Genomic DNA, 27,046 nt, shown 5'->3' with positions numbered 1-27,046 from the left:
GGATGGATAACTTATAGTCTTCTAAATTTATGCTATCAATATTTTGCCTAGCAATTTTCTTAAACTTAATATAATTTATTTTACTTAAATAATCAATATGTTCTAATAAAAGAAGGCATTTAATGAATGAGAAAACTGTCATGAATACAATATTATGTTCTGGACAGCCCTAAAAGAGCATTTGAAATTTACTACTCGAGAATGACCAGGTAGTGTCTTCAAAGTGAAAAGCAAGTAAATGAGAGAAGTTCTAAATATAAAACTGAGACTATAAAATTTTGAATGATTCTACTATAGGAAGAATCCAATATGAACGCAAAAGAACTGTCTAGTTAAACTGACATTTTGAAGGAAAAATGAAAAATATAATTTAAAAAGCCATATTTTTACATAAATAAAAAAGAATATGAAGACATGCATTTATCTTCAGGGTCTTGGCCTTGAGCAGGCGGTGGCTCTCGGACACCTTGTCCTTGGCAGGGCGTACTGCATAAGTGTTCTTGGCAGTTCTTTCGGTCAGCAAGGTGAAGTGGCTCTTGAACCGTCCTTCAGCATTCTGCATGTTCTCGTGGCAGCCAGCTTCTCCTACTGGGCACGGATGTCCTTGACCATAGCGGAGAGGTCAGACTTGGAAAACATATCCATCTCGACAGAGATCTAAGCGCACTGGATCTGCTCCTGCAGCTCTGCAATATCCTCTTTGAGCATCTACTTCAGAAAGGTGATTTAGTCCATCAGGCTGTCGATGTGCTTTTTGAGCCCACCGCTGGTGAGAGCAGCTTCATCTGCACCTTTGTGTGCCTCCAACAGCTGGCCCTCGGGTCCTGGCAGATTAGCACCTCTTCCTGGTAGGGTGCCTGTAGGTTGCTCCCAGCACCTTACAAGCCTCGGTGCCTCCTTATAGGGTCCTGAGGCTGCACCCCCAACCTCACTGTCCTCTCCGAGCCAGGGACAGTGCAGTGGGGCGGGGCACAGGCATCCATTTTCATTAAAATGTTCAACCCCAGCCTGCTCCACCAGTGTCCACAGGCGGCCTGGGGGCAGACAGTGATCCCAGAAGCACTGGCTGGCTCCTCCAGAGCTCAGCCACAATGGATGGTCCCGAGTGAGTCAGCCCCGCCAGGACTCATGGCTGTGACTTGGACTCGCTTCCTTAACCAGGGACCTGGCAATGGGTGGGCAGCAGCAAAGCTTCTTCCCCAACCTGCACTGGAGTAGGTCCCTGCAGTTTCAGAACCGAACTGGCATCCGCTTTGGCTGGCTTGGGGCCTGCAGGCTGGGGAAAGCTCTTGCATTGAGTGTCTGCCCCTCGGTGGTCAGTGGACATCATAGCAACCAATCGTTCTATTCCTCATTCTGCTGGTTGTTCCTCTGTTCAGTCAATTTGCATATTATGCTTTTATTATATAGGATAATTAGAGCTCTTCTATACTCATTTAAAAAATGGCATGTTGAATATTAAAAAAAAAGTATCTCAAAATTTACAGATAAATAAAAATTGTAAAACAAAAAACAAATTAGATTCAAGAGTGAATATCCAGGAATATTTTTATGGGGGGTGGGGGGGAGCCTGTATAGCTCTAAGAAAATCCCCTTTGTATATAAAAATAGTAATCATTGCAGTGACATGGCTTTAAAAAATATAAATGAAACCAATTTAAAGAGGAACTTTTATTTACTATAAACAGTATATATTATTTTTGAGGGGTTAGAAATCAAAAGAATAATGATCACAAACTGAAGCTCCTTTAGTTGATATGTAATATGTAGAGTAATAAAGAATAACTATTCTACTCACCTATAATGCTACCAGTAGTTAAAGGTAACAATGATTTGCTCTCAGCATACCCACAACCACTTAAAAATAAGGCAATATTTCCCATAAAGAATTAAAAATGTAAGTATAAGTAGCTAATATGCAATATAACTGAAGGAGATAGAAGGCTCTAAATCCTAATTAAAGTTTAATTAATATATCTAAGGAAATAATGGTTTGATAATAAGTGTGGTTATATAGTTTACAATCAGAACAGACCAAAAACCAACAACTAAAATAAAATCACACATAAAGTTACTGAGGCCTGGCTCATATGCATGTAGGGGACAAGTGAAAGACACTATAAGCTCTGTTCAGAAAGCTTTTTCCATAGTATATGCTGGGAGTGTTTTATAAAAAAAGTTTAGACAATTTTTGATCTTATAATTGTTGAAATTAATGTGTTACATAAATATAAAGTCATTAAATGCTTAGTGTCTCTATCTCCTTTCATTATAAATGCATATTCAAAAAAACATTTATATAATGTTTGAGATTATTTTCAACATAGATCCTCAACTCTGAAAAAAAAATAGGCCATCACATGGTATTTTATGGTTTCTGATAATAGCAATAATACTTTTTTCATGGTAAATAACTACAAATTTGTTAGAGATGGAGTTTCCAGTTAGTTTGAAAACTCAGAGAATACTATTTGGAATCCTAACATTGATACTTTAGCTGTGTGGCAGGTTTAATTTTATGACAAATTAACAAAATTCAGTTTGGTGCCTTCTTCATTCTAGGGATTAGACTCAGTTAATACTGGGCACTGACAAAAACAAGTTTTGGGGCCTTGGAACAAAGTCTAACCCTACCAGTAATGCCATAATTCTAGAAACTATGCCATGGGGAAAATAACTTTATTGAAAAGTTCTTTGAACAATCAAGAGATGACAAAATTCACCATAAGAAAGTAGCATCTTTTCAACTATTTGAAGGATTTCATACAAACAGTGACTAGATTTGCTGTCCAGCAATACTTAAAGTTGATTAAAATGTTTTAAGTAAGAGATTGGAAAATTAAAGTACATAGCTTTAATTAAATGACTTAGACCAGTGATTGGCAAACTCATTAGTCAATAGAGTCAAATATCAATAGTACAACGATTGAAATTTCTTTTGAGAGCCAAAAATTTTAAACTAAACTTTTTTTTTAATACCACTTCTTCAAAATAGATTCACCCAGGCCATGGTACTTTGTAGAAGAGCCACACTCAAGGGGCCAAAGAGCTTCATGTGGCTCGAGAGCCACAGCTTGCTGACCATGGACTTAGATTGTTTTCCAAGAGAGCCCCTCATCTTTGAAAGTATCTGTAATAATCTATAATAGTAAAAGGGTAATATGCTAATTATACTGAATATCTTCTGGACATCATTTCAGACGTCCTTCCAGATGAAGCCTGGGCCCAAAGGAAGCAGGCCAGGTCCCAGGTGCCTGAGGGAAGCTGGTGTCAGCAGCTGGGAAAATAAAGCCTACTCTTGCACTAATTTTCATGCATCATACCTATAGTTTACAAATATTTGGCTATTGGAGAGCAAGGCCAAGAAATAAAAGGGAAAATTGAGGACAATGATTTTCATGTGCTTCAAAACAATGTATAGATTAGTTGTGATTTCAAATTTCTATGTACTTTCATGTTTATTTGCCTGCATCTTATTGTAAAAAAGAATAAGCAAAGTTGGAAAAAAGGGATCATACTTCAACATAATAAGAGCCTTATATGACAAACCTATAGCCAAAATCATACTCAATGGGCAAAAACTAAAAGCATTTTCCTTAACAACAGGAATAAGATAGGATGATCACTTTCACCACTCTTGTTCCACATAGTACTGGAAGTGCTAGCCATAGCAATAGATAAGAAGAAGAAATAAAAGGCATCCAAACTGGAAAAGAAAAAGTAAAACTGTCATTATTCACAGATGACATGATATTGTACATAGACAACCCTAACGAAACCATCAAAAAACTATTAGACATAAGAAATGAATTTGGCAATGTAGCTGGATATAAAATTAACACCCAGAAATCTATGGTTTTTCTATACACCAACAATGAACTCACAGAAAAAGAGAAACTAAAAAAAAAATTCTATTTACCATTGCACCAAAAAAATTAAGATACCTAGGAATAAACTTAACCAATGAGGTAAAAGACACAACTCAGAAAATTACAGGATGTTGAAAAATGAGGTAGAGTAAGACATAAAAAAAATGAAGAATATACTTTTCTCATGGATTAGTAGAATCAACATAATTACAATGTCCATAATACCCAAAGAAATCTATAAATTCAATGGAAATCTCCATTAAAATACCAACAGCATATTTCTCATACCTATAACAAACTCGGCAAAAATTCATCTGGACTAACAAAAGACCCCAAATAGCCACAGTAATCCTGAGAAAGAATAACAAAATTAGAAGAATCACAATATCACATATCAAACTATATTACATAGCTACTATTCTAAAAACTGCCTGGTACTTGCACAAGAACAGACATATAGACCAATGGAATAGAACAGAGAACTCAGAAATAGACCCAAGTCACTACTCTCGATTAATATTTGACATAGGAGGCAAGAGCATACAATGGAATCAAGACAGTCTCTTCAATAAATGATATTAGGAAAATTGGACAGATACATGCAAAATATGAAATTAGACCACCAGCTTATACCATTCACAAAAATAAACTGAAGATAAAGGACTTAAATGTAATACGGAAAACCATAAATATCTTAGAAGAACCCACAGGCAACAAATAGCAGACATATGTCATAGCAATATCTTTACCGATACAGCTCCTAGGGCAATGGAAACCTAGGAGAAAATAAACTAATGGGACTATGTCAAAATAAAAAAGCTTCTTCACAACAAAATAAACCATCAAAAAAATAACAAGAGAGCCTGCTGCATGGGAGAACATATTTGCAATATTATCTCCAATAAAGATTTAATCTTCAAAATTTATAGGGAACTGATACAACTGAACAAAAGGAAGATAAATAATACAATTAAAAAATGGGCAAAGGACCTAAATAGACACCTTTCAAAAGGGAGAATACAGGAGGCCAAGAGACATGTGAAAACATGCTCAAAGTCACTAGTCATCTAAGAGATGCAAATCAAAAGAACAATTAGGTACCTTCTCACATCTATTAGAATAGCTATCATCAACAAATCAACCAATGATTTGCAATGACAACTTCTGTTAAAGATGTGGATGAAAAGGAACCCTTGTGCATTGCTGGTGGGAATGCAGACTGGTGCAGCCACTGTGGAGAACAGTATGGAGTTTCCTCAGAAACCTAGAAATGGAACTCCCATTTCACCCAGTAATCCCACTTCTATGAATATAACCCATGAAACCAGAGACACCAATCAGAAAGGATATATGTACCCTTATGTTCATAGCAGGACAATTTACAATAGCAAAAATTTGGAAATAGCCCAAGTGCCCATAAGCAGATGAGTGGATTAACAATCATGGTACATCTACTTAATGGAAAACTATGCTGCTATAAAAAAGAAGGAACTCTTAGCATTTGCAACAGCATGGATGGGCCTAGAGAGCATTATGTTAAGCAAAATAAAAGTCAGATAAAGATAAATATCATATGATCTCACTCATTTGTGGAATATAATGAACAACATAAACTGATAAACAAAACAGAGATCCAGAGAGAGAAAAGCATCAAAATGACCATTAGGCCTCAGAGGGAAGATAGGAGAGGTCTGGTAAAGGGGTGGTAAAGGGTAAGGATCAACCAAAGGACTTGTATGCATGCATGAAAGCATAACCAATGGACACAGACATTAGAAGAGTGAGAGCATGCGCTTGGGGGAGGGGATATAACAGTGGAGAGGTCAATGGGGGAAAAAGGAGATATATATAATACTTTAAACAATAAAGAAAAATTTTTAATAGTATTCTTTTAAAAAATATATATATATTTTATTGATTTTTTTACAGAGAGGAAGGGAGAGAGATAGAGAGATAGAAACGTTGATGAGTGAGAAACATCGACCAGCTGCCTCTTGCACACCCCCCACCGGGGATGTGCCCGCAACCAATGTACATGCCCTTGACCAGAATTGAACCTGGGACTTTTCAGACCGCAAACCAATGCTCTACCCCTGAGCCAAACCGGTTTCTGCTAAACAATAAAGAATTGAAAACAAAGAACAACAAGAACAATATTCTACACATTTGTTATATCAAGGGAAGTTAAGTTATAAGGAGAAATGCTCTTCAGATTTTTGTAGCAGGTTTGTGTGCTGATGGAGAAGAAGAAATGAAAGAAAAAAGGAAGGTAGGTACTTCATGGTGTGCTGTCCTTTGCTTAATGGAACAGGACATAATTCATCATACAGATGGCAGGATTAGCTGTGGAGAGGGTAAATAATACTTCTTCCACTGTAATAGGAAGAACAATGCTATAACTTCTTCACTTCATTTCACATGGTTAGATTTCTAAGATATATTGCTAATGGGTAAAAATTTCTACAATGTCAAAAGTTTATGGTATATGAAAATAGAGCTTTGAAATTTTAACTTTGTATATTTCAAGAATAAAGTACAATGGAGAGGCACTTTTATACAGTTTATTAGAAAATTCATTGTTAGATACATAGCCACAATGTTCTATCCTTCTCAAACATAAGAAACAGGAGATATCTATTTATAATAATTACACTCATGCAACTAATACAATGTCATAAGATTAGTATCACATGCCATATTTTAAAAGTAGAGCTATAATAATAAAGAAGTATAGCTCAGACTCAATTTGTTAATATTGAGTTCCAGTAATAATAGAAGACGGTGAGTTTAGGAAAAGAAGGCAGATAGCAGGTAATGCCCCTCTCCTTTAAATTGAAAAAAAAAGTAATATATTTTCCCCCTAAAGTTTTATCTTGCACTCCTACCTACTTTCTTTAAAGTGATTTTTTTGGAGTTTAGAAATTGTCTGTTTTAAAATTCTCTCTGTTTATTTCTCACATGTCAATTCTATAATTTAAATCTGTCTTAATATAAGTCAATGTGCCTCGAAACAACAGAGAAGCCAGTTTTTATTCAATCTCATTTTAAATCTTAAATATTTTATCTTCTAAATAACTATTTCATGTTTGCTTATAGGAGAATGATAGTTCTTTTTATATTTATGATTACCATTTTATGAGCTTATTAAATAAAAAGTCAACAAATTTAATAGTACAATATGTAGGTATTTAAGAAATATGTTAGTATCCACATATTTAATGATTTATAATATCACATGCTGCACGATGATTTAGGAGAGGAGTAATAAAAGTTTTTTTTATGGGGACAAGTGATTCCTGTACCATCATTATAATAAAGATAAAATGTTAGTGCTTTAAACTGTTCAGGCTGCTGTAACACATTACCATAGACCATGTGGCTTATAAACAATAAAAATGTATTTCTCAAAGTTCTGGAAGGTATAATGTCCAAGATCAAGGAGCCAGAAAGTTTGGTGTCTGGGGAGAACCTGTTCTGCATGTGTCCCCAAATATCAGAAGGAACCACAAAGTTCTCTGGGGTCTCTTCCATAAGGGAACTAATCCCATTCATGAGGGTTCCATCCACATGAACTAATCACCTCCCGAAGGCCTCACTTGCTAATACAATCACATTGAGGGTTAAGATTTTGACAAATGAATTTTGTGAAGATACAAGGATTTAGTATATAACCATTAGTCCACACAAGAAACATCGCACTTATGTGGCTTCAAGCAATTCAAATCTTTACTAATATATTTTAGAATCAATCAAAATTCCCGAACTTTTTACCTAGGATTTTCTATTTCAAGGGATAATGTCTGTACAAATTTAAAAAGTTAAAATAACAAAAATTATATATTTTCTTGTATCCACATGGAGGAAAGAAAGAAAACTTTACATTTTTCTATGCTTTGTCTGGAAATCAAAGAGCACTACCTGGCAGAGAGCCTAGAGGAACGTGGAAAATGTGTATTTTACTTTCTTCATTCTGCACCTCGTACCTGTCATGTACCTGTGAATGCTAAATAAATAATTGTGACAAAGATAATGATGGCTGCATATTGGCACTGAGAAGAAAGTTATAAAATTTGAATTGTGTTTTGCAGTAACAAGAATTGCAGTCCACTATTTCATAATAATTCAACTGCTAGTATTTCTCACTAATCCTGCGACTTCTAGCTCTGGCTTCATGCCCTTTTTCTACCTTTGCTTTTCTATGCTTTGAGGTGATTCCATGAGCAAGACAAATTAAAATAAGTTTGTTTGATTGCCTCGTTGCCTTTTAGCATGAAACCATGGTTGAATAACTTTTCCTGAATCCATTATAAAGTAAATTGCATTGCAGTGGAATACCATTGCACATTGCCATTCAATGTAGAAAATGAAAGTCTATCAATTGCCTAGAGCTGTGGACGGCAAACTGCGGCTCATGAGCCACATGCGGCTCTTTGGCTCTTGGACTGTGGCTCTTCCACAAAATAACACAACTCGGGTGAGTCTGTTTTGAAGAAGTGGTGTCAGAATAAGTTTAAGTTTAAAAAATTTGGCTCTCAAAAGAAATTTCAATTGTTGTACTGTTGATAGTTGGCTCTGTTGACTAATGAGTTTTCCAACTACTGGCCTACAGGGTTTGATTACTAGTCAAGGGCATGTACTTGGGTAGCAGGTTTGTTCCCTAGCCCTGGTTGGGGTATGTGCTGGACACAACCAATCAGTGGGTCTCTAATATCAATGTCTCTCTCTTTATCTCTCCCCCTACCCTTCCTCTTTTCTACTTTCTCCAAAAAAGGGGATAAAAAGGAAAAAAATATCCTCATATAAGGATTAACAACAACAAAAAAAAGTATTAACTTACATATGTGCTTCAATTAATTTATAATAAAAAAAATATATGGAAAACAATTCCTAGTCAAACTTGGAGCAATCACATTACAAAAAGATATCCTTAAGAAATTTCTTGCTCTAAGAAATTTTAACCCTCATTTACCTCGAAGTTAAGAGAGAACTCCACTAAGAACATATCTAAGCTCCCAAAACTTGAACTAGTATACAGTTCTATAAAAACTCTGGCTACAAGACTAAATAAAGGTCAGTTCACCTAAGAAATCAGGATCTCAAGTGGATTAGGTTAAGAATAAAGTTCAGAAGCAACTGCTTTTACAAATGCCAAGAATTAATGACCACCAATTTTGTATTTGCTAAGCTTGATCTTCTCCTGGGAGAAGAACAGGGCCCTGAACAAGTGCTAATGGCTCTGTGCCCTCAAGGTAAGGTTGGCTTTCCAGTGGTTTGAGTTTCACAAACTAACTTTCCCTTGTCACTTTTAAAATGAATCCACTCTCTGAATCTATGCATTTTCTAAAAAATGTAGAAGTTCTTTACCTAACTATACAAAACTTGGTATCAAGGGACAATAGATTTTCCCTGTTACACTGAGGGGAAAAATGCTCTGTTATTATTTATATCCTAATGTCAGAGGTTTATCTGGCAGGAAAATACCCTGTTTGTTTCTAGAGGTTTGGAAATCTCTAAAAGAAATCTGCAAAATTCTCTCTCCTTAAAAATGTAAGCAATTTGGAGATGAATATCACTGAAGAACCAAAGACCTGAAATCCCTAACACTGTGTGATATTACTAATTGAAAGAGTAATTTAAAATCTCCAAAGTAATCTGTTTCATGTTTCAATTTACTTCTAGCAATGTTACTCTTTATCTGGGTTTGGTCTACACTCAATATGTTATTTCTTTGTTTCAAGGTGATTAAGTTGTAACTCAATTATCTGATGTTTGCCTTTCCTAGACTTCATTGGTATCATTATCATCATCACCATCATCATCATTATCATCACCATCCAACGAAAGACTAAGAATATTGTTTTAATTATTGGTGGCAACAGTATTATAACCATTTATGGAAGGTTTTCTGTGAAGCCTATTCTATGCTAAGTAATTTGGATATAGTTTGGCTGGTGTTGCTCAGTGGTTGAGCATCAATCTTTGGATCAGGAGGCTATGGTTTGGTTCTTGGTCAGGTCACATGCCTGATTTGTAGGGCTCAGACACCAGGAGGGGACTGCAGGAGGCAGAAGGGGAATAATTCTCTCTCATCATTGATGTTTCTATATTTCCCTCTCTAAAATCAATAAAACCATATATTAAAAAATAATTTGTAAATACTTACCTTGTAAGGTAAATATTACCTAAAAGGGAAAGGAAACAACCAAAAGTCATTAATGCAAACATTTATTAAGAAGGCTACAATATCAAGAGCAGCTTAAAATTAGTGTTCTCCAGTGAACAAGTAGCTGAAGGACTTTACAAGACTGATTGGGGCGAGTGAGAATTGTTCACTGTTCAGATTCTTGGAAGGTATATGTTAATCATGAGACACGATGTAGATTCAGGAAGATGGGGCCTCAGTTCAACATTTATTGGCTACTTAATTTGCATTTAGGAATAAGTAGTGATGAGGAACATTTGGAAGCTATGATCCTTGGGGGGATGGCTAAAATACATTATTTTGATTTTCAATGATGGCAATCATCTCGAGTTAGCATTCTATACAGAAGCATTTAAGATTCTGGGAAGCATAAAATATGGGATTACTCTGCTAAAGAATACAGGAAGCACTATCATTAATAGACCATGAAATGATTCCTTAATGTCCCACTTATCTCCCTAGTCCTAACCACTGGATGCAGGCAATTGTTTAAAATGTATTTGCAAATTTTCAAATGATCTTTATGTATCCCTTCTCATTTACGTTACATCTTTATATTCTGTCTGGGTTATAAACTTGGCTGATAAAATATTTACTAAAGATATTCCCAAAGTTTTAAAGTAAAATTACCCTACCAATATTGATCTAAGATTTTAGTCAATTTAAATCTATTATTTTGTTATCCAGCAATAGAAGAATGGAAAAGTATGGAATCATTTGTTGAGGGATAACACACAATGAATTCCTATGCATTTCATCAATGATTACTCTGAAAAAAATCTCATATTGTAAACAAGGAGGACAGGACACTGACCTATCTCCAGAATCTTTGATGCAATCATATGACATCATGAACAATTGCCACTAATTGTCTCCATCTGAGATAATGCTAATATTTAGAAACAAAAATAAATCTAGACAGATTTTGTACCAATTTGTGTTAGTAAAGAGCTTGAGTATGGTTTTTTAAAAATTAATTTATCGGGGTGACATTTGCTAATAAGATTACATAGGTTTCAAGTGTACATTTCTATGATAAATCATCTATATATTGCATTGTTTGCAAATCACCCAAAGTAAAAGCATATATTTATGCCCTCCAATAACCTTAACTACCTCCAACCTTTCCTTCTCTCTGGTAACCACCATACTGTGTCTATGAGTTTCAGTTTTATATTCCACATATAAATGAAATCATATGAGCTTTTTCTCTCTGAGTTACTTCACTTAATATGCTTAATGTCCATTCATGTTGTTGCCAAAGGCAGTATTTCATTGTAGAGAGCCACCTTGGAAGGCACATGGGCATTTCTTTTAATTGTTGCCAGCTGAGTCCAGTCCTAGGATACACATTTCCCCAAGATGGCAGAAAGTATACTGAGGTTGGTGTTCATATCAAGCCCAGGTGTTGGCATGGTGGGTCTAGATATGTAAATCCAGCCAACCTCCAGGAATACTCTGGCCTATTTTAGAATGCAAATAAGCTCCTTTGATTGATATAAAAATAAACGCTGCACACTGCATGAGGTCGTTGTCATGCTGCATCTCCATCAGAGAGGATGTCATCCCACCCAGCTCCCAGCTTTTAAATTTATCTCCGTGTCTTTCTCCTTTCTTTCTTCCTTTCTTTCTTCCTTCCTTTCTTTCTTCCTTCCTTTCTTTCTTTCTTTCTTTCTTTCTTTCTTTCTTTCTTTCTTTCTTCCTTCCTTCCTTCCTTCCTTCCTTCCTTCCTTCCTTCCTTCCTTCTTTCTTTCTTTCTTTCTTTCTTTCTTTCTTTCTTTCTTTCTCTTTTTTTTTTTTTCCTTTTTTTCTCAATCCCTGCCTGCCTCCATTTAGAACTGGTTAGTTCATCTCTCTGTGCTGGATGCAGAAAAGAGAGGTTCCAGCCATGTTTGGCCCCTGCTGCATCTGGCCCCCTGCATTTTTAAAAAATATATATTTTATTGATTTTTTACAGAGAGGAAGGGAGAAGGATAGCTAGAAACATCGATGAGAGAGAAACATTGACCAGCTACCTCTTGCACACCCCCTACCAGGGATGTGCCTGCAACCAATGTACATGCCCTTGACCGGAATTGAACCTGAGACCTTTCAGTCCACAGACTAATGTCTACCACTGAGCCAAACCGGCTTCGGCATAGCCCCTGCATTTTATCCTTTTTTATAGCTGAACTAGAGGCCCAGTGCATGAAATTCATGCAAGAGATGGGAGGGTTTGTCCCTCAGCTCAGCCTGCACACTCTCCAATCTGGGATCCCTCTTACAATCCAGGCAGCTGGCACCCAACTGCTCTCCTGCCTGTTTTCCTGATTGACCCTAACCACTTCTGCCTGACAGCCTAATCACCCCCTAACCACTCCTATGCCAGCCTGATCAATGTCTAACTTCTCCCCTGCTAGCCTATTTGCCCCCAACTTCCCTCCTCTGCTGGCCTGATCAACCCTAACTGCCCTCCCCTGCAGGGATGATCACTTTCAAATGCCCTCCTTTGCAGGCCTGATCACCCTCTACTACGCTCCCTTGCAGGCCTGGTCCCTCCCAACTGCCCTCCCCTGCTGGCTATCTTCTGGTGACCATCTTGTGTCCACATAGGGGCAGGATCTTTGACCACATGGGGGCAGCCATCTTGTGTGTTGGAGTGATGGTCAATCTGCATATTACTCTTTTATTAGATAGGATAGAGGCCTGCTGCATGGGTGAGGGCCAGCTGGTTTGCCCTGATCAGGCTGGGGGTTCCCTTGGGGTGTGGGGCAGGCCCTGTGGTGGTTTGCAGGCCAGCCATGCCCCCCAGTGACCCAAGCAGAGGCCCTGGTATCTTGGGTATATTTACTTTCTACAATTGAAACTTTGTAGCCTGGCACAGAGCCAAGCCCCCTGTTTGCTCCGTGGTGGCAGCTATTTCTGCTTGAATTTGTTTACCTTGTATAATTGAAACTTTGTAGCCTGAAGTGGAGGCTTAGGCCTGCTAGGGCAAGTGAAAAGTTTAGCTTCTTCCGTTTCCAGAGAAACCCAAACCTCTGTGGCTGTAGCCATCTTGGTTGGGCTTAATTTGCATACTCACTCTGATTGGATGGTGGGCATAGCTGGCGGGCATGGGTTGTGGAGCCAAGTGTTGGTTAATTTGCATATTACTCTTTTATTAGGTAGGATAGTATTCCATTGTGTGTGTGTATATATATATATATATATATATATATATATATATATATATCACATAATCTTTATCCAATCATTTAGTGAAAGACAGTTGTTTCCATGTCTTAGCCACTATGAATAATAGCCAGTAATATTTTACAGTGAATAAGTTATAAAAATTTCCCTCATTTTTAGAAAAATTTAGATTGTGTCAAATATTAACATATTCATGATTTATATTAAAGTATAGTAATCATACCTTCATAAACCATACTTTTAGCTTTAACATATAAGTAACTTTATCAATATATTAATCAATGCCTATTATATGCCATTTGGTTTCTTTCCTACAAAAGCTTTTCTACATACTTTATGCACTTGAATAAACATAAGAGCATTTGGTCTATAACTGTTAATTTATTAATTGTATAAAATAATCAATTAAATAAATTATTTATATGTACTATTGTTCCTAAAATTATTAGGGCTCTGATGCTAATGCAAAGATACTTCAAATTCTCAGTTTGTGTTAGTACACAATAATATAGCTGAAGAGTTGGAATAAACAGACAAATAATTGTTTTTCTATATGAAATTAACTTTCAAATGTTCTACTATTGCCTAAATATTTAAGTACATATATTCTACAAAGTAAAACACTATTTATATAAAGAGTTCAATTACCAAAATAAATGAATAGAGATTGATGCTTTACTACCATCTAATCCATATGCTTTGTTCAAGTTTTAATACTTTCTTTTATAGCAAAATAATCAAATTCAATATCACATGAAGATTTTGTGATCTTTAATTTTGAAGTTTCTCAAATCTTTCATTCCATAAAAAGTTTGTCAAATTGGGTTTCTCTTACATTCTCATGCACAGAATCAGATTATGAAATTTCATTAGAAATATTACAGATATAATAAGGTCTTCCTTTCATTGAATTTTATTGACTTTCTCCAAATAATCTTAATATTAATTTTGATCATTTGATTAAGGTGGTATCTCCTAGGTTTATCATGGCAAAATTGCTTTTTCTCTATTTTAATAAATACATATTTTGTGGAAAGATACTTGGCAACTATGTAATACCTTATTCTTTATCAGATACTTTCACAGCAGTTTCAGCATCCATACACAAATCTCTTCTAAATTGTTACTCTGAAGATTGTTGAGTGTGATTTTAAATTTCGATTCTTCCTCCCATATACATATTAGTGGGCATTTCAGCATAGGGTAGAGCTTTCTTCTTCTTCTTCTTCTTCTTCTTCTTCTTCTTCTTCTTCTTCTTCTTCTTTTCTAGTTTACATACAATTTTATTTATATATATCATCTTATTTTATGCAATGGGATTTAATTTGTTAATATCATTATTCATTTGATACTCAAATAGCCCCAGTTTTGGTTAGTGCTAGTTCCTTCCAATGGCTTCTGTGCCCTTTAGATATTTTTCTATCTAATTTGAGTACTTTCTTAACTTCCAGTACAGCAAGATGTCCCTGGCTTATCTCATGCTTTATCTCAGCCCTACAATAAGAGCCCTGGCATCTTATAGTGATGAATTGTATTTAGAACCCCAAATCTGTATATTTGGGATATGCTCTATGCTATTACAGTGCTACTTATCCTAAGCCTCTTATTAAACAGAGATAGGACATACATATTTATAGGTATATGTTTACATCAGCATTTATTTGTATACCTAATTTACAGCAATAATTATTTCTATACTAGGGGCTTTGTGCATGAAATTTGTGCACTGAGAGAGGGGGAATCCCTCAGCCCAACCTGCCCCCTCTCACAGATTGGGAGTCCTCAGGGGATGTCCTACTGAGGGCGAGTGGGCCTAAGCTGCAGACTGGCCTTCCTCTGCAGGAGGCGACCAGGCTGATCAGGGAAAGGCACCAGCCTCATCACCCTGCTGCTGCAGCCACTGCCAGTCACCACAGCCACCAAGATGTTCTCATCAACATGAACTCCAGTCCCTTCACCATGAAAAAATGACAACTTTCTTTAGGCATTTCCAAGATGTGTCTTTTATAGGATATGATATTTCTTTCTTTCTTATCCTCACCTAAGGATATGTTTACATTGATTTCTAGAGAATGTGGAAGAAAGAGAAAGGGAGAGACAGAGAGAAACATTAGTGTGAGAGGGACACTTTGATTGCTTCCCTCCTGCATGAGCCCTGATCTGGGCCCCGGCCAGGGAGGAGCCTGTAACCAAGGTACATGCCCTTAGTCAGAATCGAACCCGGATCCTGTGGTCAGCAGGCCGAGGCTCTTTCCACTGAACCAAACGAGCTAGGGCAGGATATGACATTTCTTAGCTCCTACAGCAGTGGACCTTCTTTTTTTCCCCCAGGAATGTGGTGGAAAAACCCTTGATAACCTTCTTGGATTCTTATTATCCAAGTTACCAAGAACTCTGCAAGTATAGGGAACTTAGCCAATGAGCTGTCAGAAAAGGTGTTTATGCTTGAACTGGTTTGGCTCAGTGGATAGAGCATCAGCCTGCAGACTCTAGAGTCCCAGGTTTGATTCCTGTTAAGGGCATGTACCTTTGTTAGGGTCACATCTCCATTGAGGAGTGTGCAGGAGGCAGCTGATCGATGTATCTCTCTCATCGATGTTTCTGACTATCTCTCTCCCTTCTTCTTTGTAAAAATCAATAAAATATATTTAAAAAACTAAAAAGAAAAGGTGCTTCCTCTGCAGCCCATGTACAGAGGATCCCCTGTGTTGTGTTCACTCAGCTAGGGTGTGTCCCCAGCCTCCAGGGCACACCTCAAAGCACAGCCGCCCCGTATTCACTATATCTGTCGGTTGGGTGGCGTGGACCTGGGCCACTTGGCGTGGAAGCACATGCAAGTGACCGTGGGATGGTTACTTCCTGTCCCACCCCCGGCTGTGAACATCCACTGCATCACCATGGTCCCTTGCTGCTTGTCTTGGGACCCAGCCCACTTGGCGCCCCGGGCCTCTTGTCCCTGGTTACTTGGTGCTGGTGCTTGTAAGCCACTCCTGGCTGGGAGGGGGGTGTTCTGGGAACCCTGTCTCTCAGGGCTTATACTCGGGCCTAGAGGCTTAAAGAGCTCTGGGTCCCAAGGATGTTCCCAGGACTCAGACCCTCAGTGCCTGTATATGCAAATTACCCCGTCATCTTTGTTGGTTTAATTTGCATACTAACTCCTGACTGGCTAGTGATTGAAAAGTAAATGAATAAAGTGCTTTTTATACAAGATAAAAGCTATATCTTCAACATAATTCAACCTAGATACTAACTATGCTTTTTTAAAATAGCTTCACACTTTCATATAATTTATTCTGAGATATTGATGGTTTCCTTCATCAGTCTTATATTCTGTACCATAATTGTTCTAAAGAAAACACTTCAAATTTTATTTAATAAAGTTAATTAATTTTCAATTTTTCAGGAGATTTATTTGATTTCAATATAATTTGAATACAATGGTGGATTCCATTAAGTGACAAGCATTCAGACAACCTTTCAGTAAGTAAAATTATAACAGCTGAATATTTTAAATAGTTATTTTCAATATCTGAAGAATAAAAGGTTATATTGTCATCCTTCTCTATATACTTTTTCACAAAGTAATAAGCACTGTAAATTTTATATTTTAAGAAAGTTGAGTTTTATAATAAGAAGTTATCTGCCATTACAAAATAAATATTAGGTTAGTTAGTTTCAATTTCCCCACCCCCTGGAATTTTGAGTGCTCTTCACAGAAGAGCAACTGTTCAGTATAGCAACACAACATACAAAAGACACCCAACAGCATTATTTTAAAGATCTGTATAGTAAAGATGGCTTATAAAGCCAATTAAGATACATAACACTATAAGTCATTTGTGATAAACCAGATGACATAGATTATGTAAATGTAAAGCAAAAACAAATATTTGGAATAAAATAGAAGCTTAAGCAAATATTCTAACAATCTAATAAGCATCTTTAATACATGCATCAACAGATAAATATTTTTAATATTATAGATGTGTTTAAATAATTTTTTTCCACTTACATTTTCAAGTTGGACATTAAAAAGATCAAGACACTAAAGTTTTAGTTTTGTTATAGATGGCAAATGTTCATGAATGTATAATACATGGTTTTAAAAAACAGGCCAGCCCTGGCTGGTTTAGCTCAGAGGATTTACTGTTGGCCTGCAGTCTGAAGGGTCCCAGGTTCAACCAGTCAAGGCACCTGTCTAGGTTCTGGGCTTAATCCCTAGTAGTGGGTGTGCAGGAGACAACTGATCAATGATTTCCTCTCACCATTGATGTTTCCATCTCTCTCTTTGTTCATCTCTGAAATCAATTAAAAAAAAAAGAACTTTAAAAAAAGCTAATACTGTTAATATGCTGTCTCTAATCTAACATTTATAAATTATATTTAATACATAGTTTATATTTCAAAATTATATTAATTGATATTACTAACAAGGGTAATACACAATTATATGTACAACATATAAGTCTCATAACAAGTAATCAGTTTGTTTTCTAAACAATATGTTATTTACTTTCCTTTAAGTAAACAAATTTATATATTTCTTTTGTTTAATTACTACATAGTGCGAAGCTATATAAAATTTATATAATAAAGTTACTTAAAATAAAAATATCTACCATCTCATTTCTCAAAGACAACTGTTCTATTAATACCAGTAGCCTGGTACACGGAATTCATCACTCAGGGTGGGTGGAGTTCCGCTAGGTTGGCCTGTGCCCTGTTACAGTGGGGGGCCCAGTGATCCATTGCCCCAAAAAGGTAGGCAGGAGCTGGGGGACTCTTCTCCAGGCCTCTGGGCCCTGCCCCCAGGCCGGGCCACATGGAGGCCTCTGCTATGCCCCAGACCTTCTGGTGATGGATTGTGATAGTGTGATGCAAGTTCCTGACAGTGCAAGTCTCCACCCACCGGTGCCTGCTGTGCATGCAGCCTCCTGCTGATCAGTTGTTATGTGTGAGGGCATCCTGACCATTAGCATATTACTCTTTTATTAGAATAGATTGTGGTATGGTTCCATTTACAGTATAAGGATAAGTAATACACATGTCATACATATATATATATATGCACACTTACATACAGATACAATAAAAGTATAGCCTTTTATATAATCTTTTTATCTTAATAACTAAATTTAAATAAATATATGTATTACTTTTTAACAGCTGAATTGTAGTCAATGGCATGCAGAGTATAATTTTTTGAATGAAAACATTTATGTTGTTCCTTTATTTTTATACTATAAACAGAATTATAATAATATTCATACATGTTTTTCTTTAAATATTAACTATGAAATTATGATCAATTATTCTGTTATTTCCCCATTGATCCCTTCTAGATTGCCCCTGCCCCTGCTCCAGGACTTTACCGCCCTATTGTCAGTGTCCTTAGGTTATACATATATGCATGCAAGTTCTTTGGTTGATCTCTTCCCACCCACTCACACAACCTTGTTTTTCCTCTTAGATTCCATAGTCTTTTCCATACCTCTATGTCTCTGGATCTATTTTGTTCATCAGTTTATTTTGTTCATTAGATTTAACATTTGAGTGAGATCATGTAATACTTTTTCTGACTGGCTTATTTTGCTTAGCATAATACTCTTCAGGTCTCTCCATACTGTTTCAAAGGGTATGATATCCTTCAATTTTACTGCTGCATAGTACCCCATGTTATAAATGTACCACAGCTTTTTTTATTCACTCATCTACTAATGGGCACTTGGACTGTTTCCAGATCTTAGATATGGTAAATTGTGCTGCTATGAACATAGGAGTGCATACATTCTTTCTGTTTGGTGTTTCACATTTCTTAGGATATACTTCTATTATAGAACTGGTATCAATGGGACAAATGGTATTTTCATTTTTAATTCTTTGAGGAAACTTTATAGTGTTTTCTATAATGGTTATAGCATTCCCAGCAGCAGTGTATTAGTGTACTAGGGTTACCTTTTCTCCACAACTTCATTAACACTTGTCATTTGTTGATTTGTTGATGTTAGCCATTCTTACAAGTGTGAGGTCATTTTAACTTGCATCTCAAATTACTAGTGACTTTGAGCATTAATTTCACATGTCTATTGGACATCTGAATGTCCACTTTGGAGAAGTGACTATTTAGGAGGGTCCTATACCAATTTTTTAATTAGATTGTTTGTCTTCCTTTTGTTAAGTTGTATGAGTTCCATTTTTTTTATATATTAACCATTTTTAGATATGTCATTTCCAAATATTTTCTCCCATATAGTGGGCTCCATGTTCATTTTGTTGATGGTTTCTTATGCTGTGCAGAAGCTTTTTTTTTTTAATATATTTTATTGATTTTACACAGAGAGGAAGGGAGAGGGACAGAGACTAGAAACGTCGATGAGAGAGAAACATTGACCAGCTGCCTTCTATACACCCCCTATCAGGGATGTGCCTGCACACAGTGTACATGCCCTTGATAAGAATCGAACCTGGGACCTTTCAATCCGCAGACCGACTCTTTATCCACTGAGCTAAACCAGTTTTGGCAGCGTGGACATTTAATGATGTTAAGTCTACCAATCAATGAACACCATATATTCTTCCACTTGTTTGTATTTTTCTCTCTTTTTTCAATATCCTTCTTGGTTAAGTTTATTCCTAAGTATCTTAATTTTTTTGTTGTTGTAATGATAAATGGGATTCATTGCTTAGTTTCTCTTTCTGAGAACTCATTATTGGTTTATAAAAATGCCATAGATTTTCTCAGTGTTAATTTTGTATCATGTTACATTGACAAACATTGGTGGAGTCTTAGTATTTACTATGCATAATATCATGTTATCTGCAAATAATAACAGTTTGACTTCCTCCTTTCCAATTTGGATGACTTTTAAGTTTTCTTTTGTACCATCACTGCTAGCATTTCTAGTACTATGTTGAATAAGAGTGATTAAAGTGGACATCCCTATCTTGTTCCTGTTCTTAGGGGAAATGATTCTAGTTTTTGCACATTGAGTATGATACTAACCATAGGTTTGCCATATATGGCCTTTATTATGCTGAGATATGATCCTTCTATTCCCTCTTTGCTGTTTTTATAAAAATGGGTGTTAATTTTCTTGAATGTTTTTTCAGCATCTATTATTATGATCATGTGATTTTTGTTTTTCGATTCATGTCTGTGTTGTATCACGTTTATTGAGTTGTGAATATTGTACCAGCCTTGTATCCCTGGAATAAATCCCACTTAATCATAGTGGATGCTCTTTTTAATATATTGCTGAATACGATTTGCTAATATTTTGTTCAGGGTTTTAGCACATTTGTTCATCAGGAATATCAGTCTGTAATTTTCTTTCTTTGTAGTGTCTTGGTCTGGTTTTGTAATTAGGATAAGCTTGGATTCATAAAAACAGTTTCGAAGTGTTCCTTCCTTTTGGAATAGTTTGAGGAGGATAGCTATTAGTTGCTCATTGAATGCTTGGTAAAACTTCACTGTGATGCTGTCCAATCCAGGACTTTTGTTTGATGGTAGTTTTTTTTTTTTTTTTTTTTATATATTTTTTTTTTTTTTTTTTTTTTACAGAGAGGAAGGGAGAGGGATAGAGAGCAAGAAACATCGAAGAGAAAGAAACATCGACAAGCTGCCTCTTGCACATCCCCTACTGGGGATGTGCCCAGAACTAATGTACATACCTTTGACTGGGACCTTTCAGTCTGCAGACCGATGCTCTTTCCATTGAGCCAAACTGGTTTCGGCTGATTGTAGTTTTTTATTACTGCTTTTATTTTTTTTTCCATTGTTATTGGCCTAGTCAGCTTTTCAGATTCTTTCTGATTCAATTTTGGGAGATTGTACTTTTCTGGTAATTTTCCCATTTCATTCACATTTTATGCTGATATAGTTGTTCATAGTATCCTATAAAATAAAAGCGTATTATGCTAAGAGTCCAGTCATCTGATCATCTGGTCAACCAATCAAAGTGTAATATCATGATATGCTAACGCTGCTCAACTGCTAGATATGACATGCACTGACCACTAGGGGGCAGAGAGTCAAAGCTGAGGGATGCCACTGGTCCATGAATTTGCTCACTGGGCCTCTTATTTTCATATAATCGTTTGTATTTCTGTGGTATCAAAAGTTACTTCACTGTTATAATTTACTTTATTTATTTGGATCCATTATCCTTTTTTCTTGATGATTCTGGCTAAAGGATCATCAATCTTGTTTATATTTTCAATTAACTAGCTCTTGATTTTATTAATCTCATATCATTTTTTAGTCTTCATATCATTTATTTCTGCTCTAATCATTATTTCCTTCCTTCTACTTACTTTGTACTTGTTTCCCTCTTTCTAATTATTTAAGTTGTGAGATTAAATATTAAATAGTTTATTATTAACTTTTTTTGATTGGGGGCTAGGGTATTCTCAGGATTGCTTTCATTGTGGCCCAGATATTTTTTGTTATTTTGTGCAAATTTACATTTGTTTACAGGACTTTTTTTTTTCTTTTTTGATCTTATTGGTAACCAATTCATTGTTTAATAACATGCTATTTAGCTTTCAAGTGTTTGAGTGTGTTGGAGTATTTTTATTGTAGTTTATTTCTAATTTCATTTCATTATGATCTGAGAATATGCTTGATATGATTTCAATCTTCTTGAACTTATAGAGACTTGTTTTGCATCCTGACATATGGTCTATCTCTGAGAATGACTCCTGTGCATTTGAGAAGAGTCTGCAGCTTTAGGGTGAAATGTTCTATAAATTTAAATTAAATCCATCTAATCCACTGTGTCATTTAGAGTCACTGATTCCTTGTTAATCTTTTGTCTGGAAGATCTAGCCAGTGAAGTCAGTGAGGTGTTAAATTCTCCTACTATGACTGTATTGCTGTTGGTCTCTTCCTTAAAGTTCTTTAGAAGTTTTTTGTTTGTTTTAAATATATATATTTAAGTGTTCCTATATAGTGTGCAAATAGGTTTACAGGGTTATATCATTTTATTGGGTCAATCTCTTTAATATTACTTATTGACCTTTACTGACTCTTGTGATGTCCTTCATTTTGAATTCTGTTTTATCAGATATATATATTGTTACCTCAGCTTTCTTAAAAAAAAAATCTCTATTTGCAAAGAATTTTTCCCCCATCTCTTTACTGTGTGAGTCTTTTTTTTTTCTGAGAATGATATTCTATAGATAGCTTATATTTGTATCATTAAGCTTCTCTATATCTTTTGAATCAAGCATTTATCCCATTTATATTTAAGATTATTATTGATAAGTGTTTATTTATTGCTATTTTAATTATGTGCATATTTTAGTCCCCCTCTATTCTCATTACATCAGTTTCTTTAGCATTTCTTGCAGTGATGGTTTGATGGTGATAAAATCCTTTAGTTTTTTTTTGGTTTGTGTTTTGTTTTGTTTTGTTTTGTTTTGTTTTGTTTTGTTTGTCTGGAAAGCTCTTTATTTTACCAGCTATTTTAAATTATTGCTTTAGTGGATATAATAATCTTGGTTTCAGATCTTGATTTTCTTTTTTATTTAATATATTTTATTGATTTTTTACAGAGAGGAAGGGAGAGAGATAGAGAGTTAGGAACGTCAACGAGAGAGAAACATCGACCAGCTGCCTCTTGCACCCCCCCACTGGGGATGTGCCCACAACCACTGTATTATACATGCCCTTGACTGGAATCAAACCCGGGACCTTTCAGTCCGCAGACCAATGCTCTACCTCTGAGCCAAACCAGTTTCGGCAACATCCTTGACTTCCATTACCTTGAGTGTTTCATACTATTATTTTCTGGCCTGTAGAACTTCTGATAAGAAATCAGCTGACATACTTATAGAAGCTCTTTTTTAGATAACAAATAACTGCCTTTAGGATTCTCTGTTTGACTTTAATTTTTGGCATTTTAATTATAATGTGTCTGAACCTGGGCTTATTTGGGTTCTTGCTTGGGACTCTCTTCTTGCCTCCTGAACTTGTGTGACTGTTTCCTTTACCAGGTTAGGGAAGTTTTTTGCCATTATTTCTTCAAACAGGTTCTCTATCCCTTGCTCACTTTCTTTCCCTTGTGGTATTCCTATAATGTGACTATTGTTACATTTCATGTTTTACCTGAGCTCCCTTAATCTTTCCTCCTCTTTTTAAATTGTTTTTCTTTTTGGTCCTCTGAGTGATTTTTTTTCCTACCTTGTATTCTAAAACACTAATTCAATCTTTGCTTCTCATAATCTCTATATATTCCTTCCAATGTGTTTTTTTACAATATTAGTTTTGCCATTCTTAATTTTTCTGACTGATCATTATCAGTTAAGATATCTTTTTTTTTTTCTTTTGTGCATCCTCGCCATCATTATTCTGAACTCTAACTATACTAATAAAAGAATAATATACTAATGAGATCAGACATTCATCCAGACTTCCATTTGGACAAAGCCAAGACAGAGGAGGTTAGGGGAGACCAGGTTGGCAGGGGAGGGTAGTTAGGGGTAACCAGGCTGGCATGGGAGGGCAGTTAGGGGTGACCAGGCCAGCAGGGGAGCAGTTATGGGTGATCAGGCAGTCAGGCAGGCAAGTGGTTAGGAGCCAACAGTCCCAGATTGTGAGAAAGGGATGTCAGACTACCGGCAGTCAGACATCCCCTGAGGGAGTCCCATATTGGAAACGGTGCAGGCCAGGCTGAGGGACCCCCATGCACAAATTTCATGCACTGAGCTTCTAGTCTATATATATATAAAAGCCTAAGAAATCATTTGACCAGTAGCTATGATATGCACTAACTACCAGGGGGAAGATTCACAAAGCATAGACATGGAGACATGGAACAGGCTGATGAATCTCAGAGGGAAGGGTGGGAAGAGATTAACCAAAGATCTCATATACATACTAGTGGCCCAATACATCTAAATCATGCACTGGCTAGGACTAGTCTGTGGGAATTGTGCTGAAACTAGTAGTCCAACATCCCTTGAAGTGTCTCAGGTTGTAAGAGGGTGAATGCCAGGCCAAAGGACCCCACCTATACACAAATTAATGCAGCAAGCAACTAGTATCTAATAAATTTCTTAATCCATTTCATTTAGCTCTTTTTCTAGAGAATTATCTTGTTATTTTATTTGGGATTTGTGTTCATGTCTTCCCATTTTGGATTCCTATTTGGGTTTATGTCTATGTATTAGGTACATAGGCTGTTTCCCAACCTCCAATGCAGGACATTGTCAGACACTATTTGTGACTGATCCTGAATACTGTTTGGAGCTGTCAGCAATCCATAGCTTGTTGCTCCCTCTGCTGGGGCTAGGTGCCTTTGTAAAGCACTAAGATGTGCCCCAGGCTACGCTTTTCCTAGTCCAGGGCCCAGAAGCAGATGAGACAAAGACTTAAATTCTCCTGAAATGATTATTATTAATTTTTTTATTAGCCTCAGGTTGTCAAGATATTTTTAACAGAGTGGAGCTATTGCTGTCCCTCCCAGGGAAAAGCTGCCTGGATAATAAAGGTCTTCCAGAAAAGGATGTCCTCTTTGATAAGAGGGGATGACTCAGTACATGAAACAGGTGGCTGGCTCCAGAGCCCTCAGCCCTAGAGTGCTCATACAGCTCTATTCATTCTGCCCTCCCTCCTCAAGAGCCCAAGGTGAGTGGCTGCACAGGACATTTTATGCCTTTTCCCTTTAAGTGGGTGGCTGCATTTCCAGCAGTCTCCCTAGCAGATATCATCCCTCCTGCTTTTCAAAGACAGATGTCCTGTCTGCCCCTTTCTCAGTTCTAGCACTATAATGTTCAGACTCCATAGGTATCAATTTGAACCTCTCTTCCCCTACACACACCACAGGGACATATCCCTCTGCAACTTCAGCTGTTGTCTATGGAAGTCTGGCTAGCATTCTCACACCCTGCACTTCCTAAAGTCTCTCTGTGATCTCCACTTTCTATCCTTGGATATCAGGGTTTTCTAGCTAGTCTTCAGTTGATTGTTCAGAATGGTTTATCTGTATTTTGCTTGTAACTCCAGTTTGATCCTGGGAGCATGTAAGTATAGCTTCTATTTTCTCTGCCACCATTTTGGAATCTTCCACACCCAATATTTTTTTTTTTTTTAACACTAATAGACTTTTAAAAATAAATTGCCAAAAGAAAACTGTCAATAATTTTTATTTTCAACTTTCCTTTCAGAAAAAAACTTATATATATATATATATCCACATTAAATTAGGGATGTCTGTTTTCATACCATCTTATCTATAATAGTTCTATTATTGAACTCTTAGAATCACATATAAGTTATATAAAGATAAATAAAGATAAACCATGCAAGTGTCATATTTTCTTTTATTTGATCACTTGTGATGAATTATTATTTTAAATGGTTTTGTGACTAATATAATTAAAAAGTAACTATTTATGCATTTTTGCTCATTTTTTTCTTTAAAATTAATCATGTTTTCCTACTTGACTTATATACTTTTAATATGTTAATGAAAAAGAGATCTATTTATGTACATAATAGTTGCCTATTATCCATTCATATTTAATGTTGCCCACTATGTTTTTAATTTAAGTTCATGAAATAAATTTGATAAATCATAAAAATATATGGTTATCCATATTTGCTTATAAAATTTTAGTTTATTTTTAGTTAATGGGCATAAAAATTTTCTCCATTTTAATGTTTTATTATAATATTTTATCTTTCATGTTAAATAAATAGCATTACTTTATTTACATTTTCTTTTATTGCACCATCCCTATACTCTTAAGGGGGTATAAGGATATAGATTTTAGGAGTAAAGTAGTTTATTTTTTCCCATATATGATTTATTGATTTTAAACATATTTACCTAATTCATTCTCAGGTACTCACTAAAATCAGACTTGGCTTTATTTTTGACAACATATTTTATACTACGCAGTTTAAATTGACCTTTAATATTAGAATTGCTTCTTATTTCCTGTGTATTCTCAGGAATCTATTAAATTCATTAAAATTATAGTAATAATAATTCAATTTCTGAGTTACTAAAAAGTATCATGTGATAAATACATAAAGCACTTAGCACAAAATTTTGCACACTGCAAATATATAATAGTTTTCTTTGAGTGGTGGAGGTATAGTAGTGGTTGTGGCAATACCAATAATACCAGTAGTATTAGCATAAATCAGTCTATGTCATCATGCCTTTGATTTTGAGATGCTTTGGGCACTTTTCATACCAGTATGCACTATTCATTTTATACTCTAAGAAAATTCATTATACCTTTCATATTAAGAGCTTTATTGATAATTGTAGCATACCACTTTGCTTTGGTTTTAATTTCTAAATATAAAATATGAAGCACTTAGTATTTATTTTATTTCTAGACTTTTGTTTTTGTCTTATTTGTATACTTAAAGTAACTTGCAGAAAAGAAAATAACTTAAATTCTACATGGACAATGACATAATTATAAGTGAAATTTAAATCTATCAATCCCCAATACACTCTTCTGTAAGATGGTAATAATAGTACCTGATAGGGATGTGTGTGATTATTGTGTATAATATGTAATGTTCTTTGAACATTATCTGACATAAAGAAGATACTAAAGAAATAACATTTAAATTATATCTTAATCTGAACTTCACTTCTATCTTCTTCTTTTATTATAAATATTAAAATAATTTTTATATAAAATTATTATATTTTCATTATCTATTCTTCAGAAAGATTAAAATATCATTAATTTCAGATCACTCCTTTGGATGTCTTGGTGCTTTTGTACCTAATACAATCCCAAAATACATGCATTTTATCCTAGAGATCTAAAAATC

General features: G+C 35.6%; 1 long non-coding RNA gene and 1 pseudogene across 1 annotated transcript; one reads left to right on the top strand and one right to left on the bottom strand.

Annotated features, from left to right (window-relative positions):
* LOC118722987 overlaps positions 1-562 on the bottom strand; it is a 54,811-nt pseudogene extending 54,249 nt beyond the window's left edge.
* Positions 563-2,967: 2,405 nt separating this feature from the next.
* Positions 2,968-14,710, top strand: LOC123652778. Its single transcript, XR_006742272.1, has 3 exons — positions 2,968-3,096; positions 6,648-6,654; positions 14,699-14,710. It is a non-coding gene; the product is annotated as an uncharacterized LOC123652778 (long non-coding RNA).
* Positions 14,711-27,046: the final 12,336 nt, after the last annotated feature.

The sequence above is a fragment of the Pipistrellus kuhlii genome, unplaced genomic scaffold (genome assembly GCF_014108245.1).
Source record: "Pipistrellus kuhlii isolate mPipKuh1 unplaced genomic scaffold, mPipKuh1.p scaffold_m20_p_2, whole genome shotgun sequence".
In the NCBI taxonomy this organism is placed as follows: Eukaryota; Metazoa; Chordata; class Mammalia; order Chiroptera; family Vespertilionidae; genus Pipistrellus; species Pipistrellus kuhlii.
Note: the sequence above shows the minus strand (reverse complement) of the source record. Positions and strands in the feature narration are given on the sequence as shown.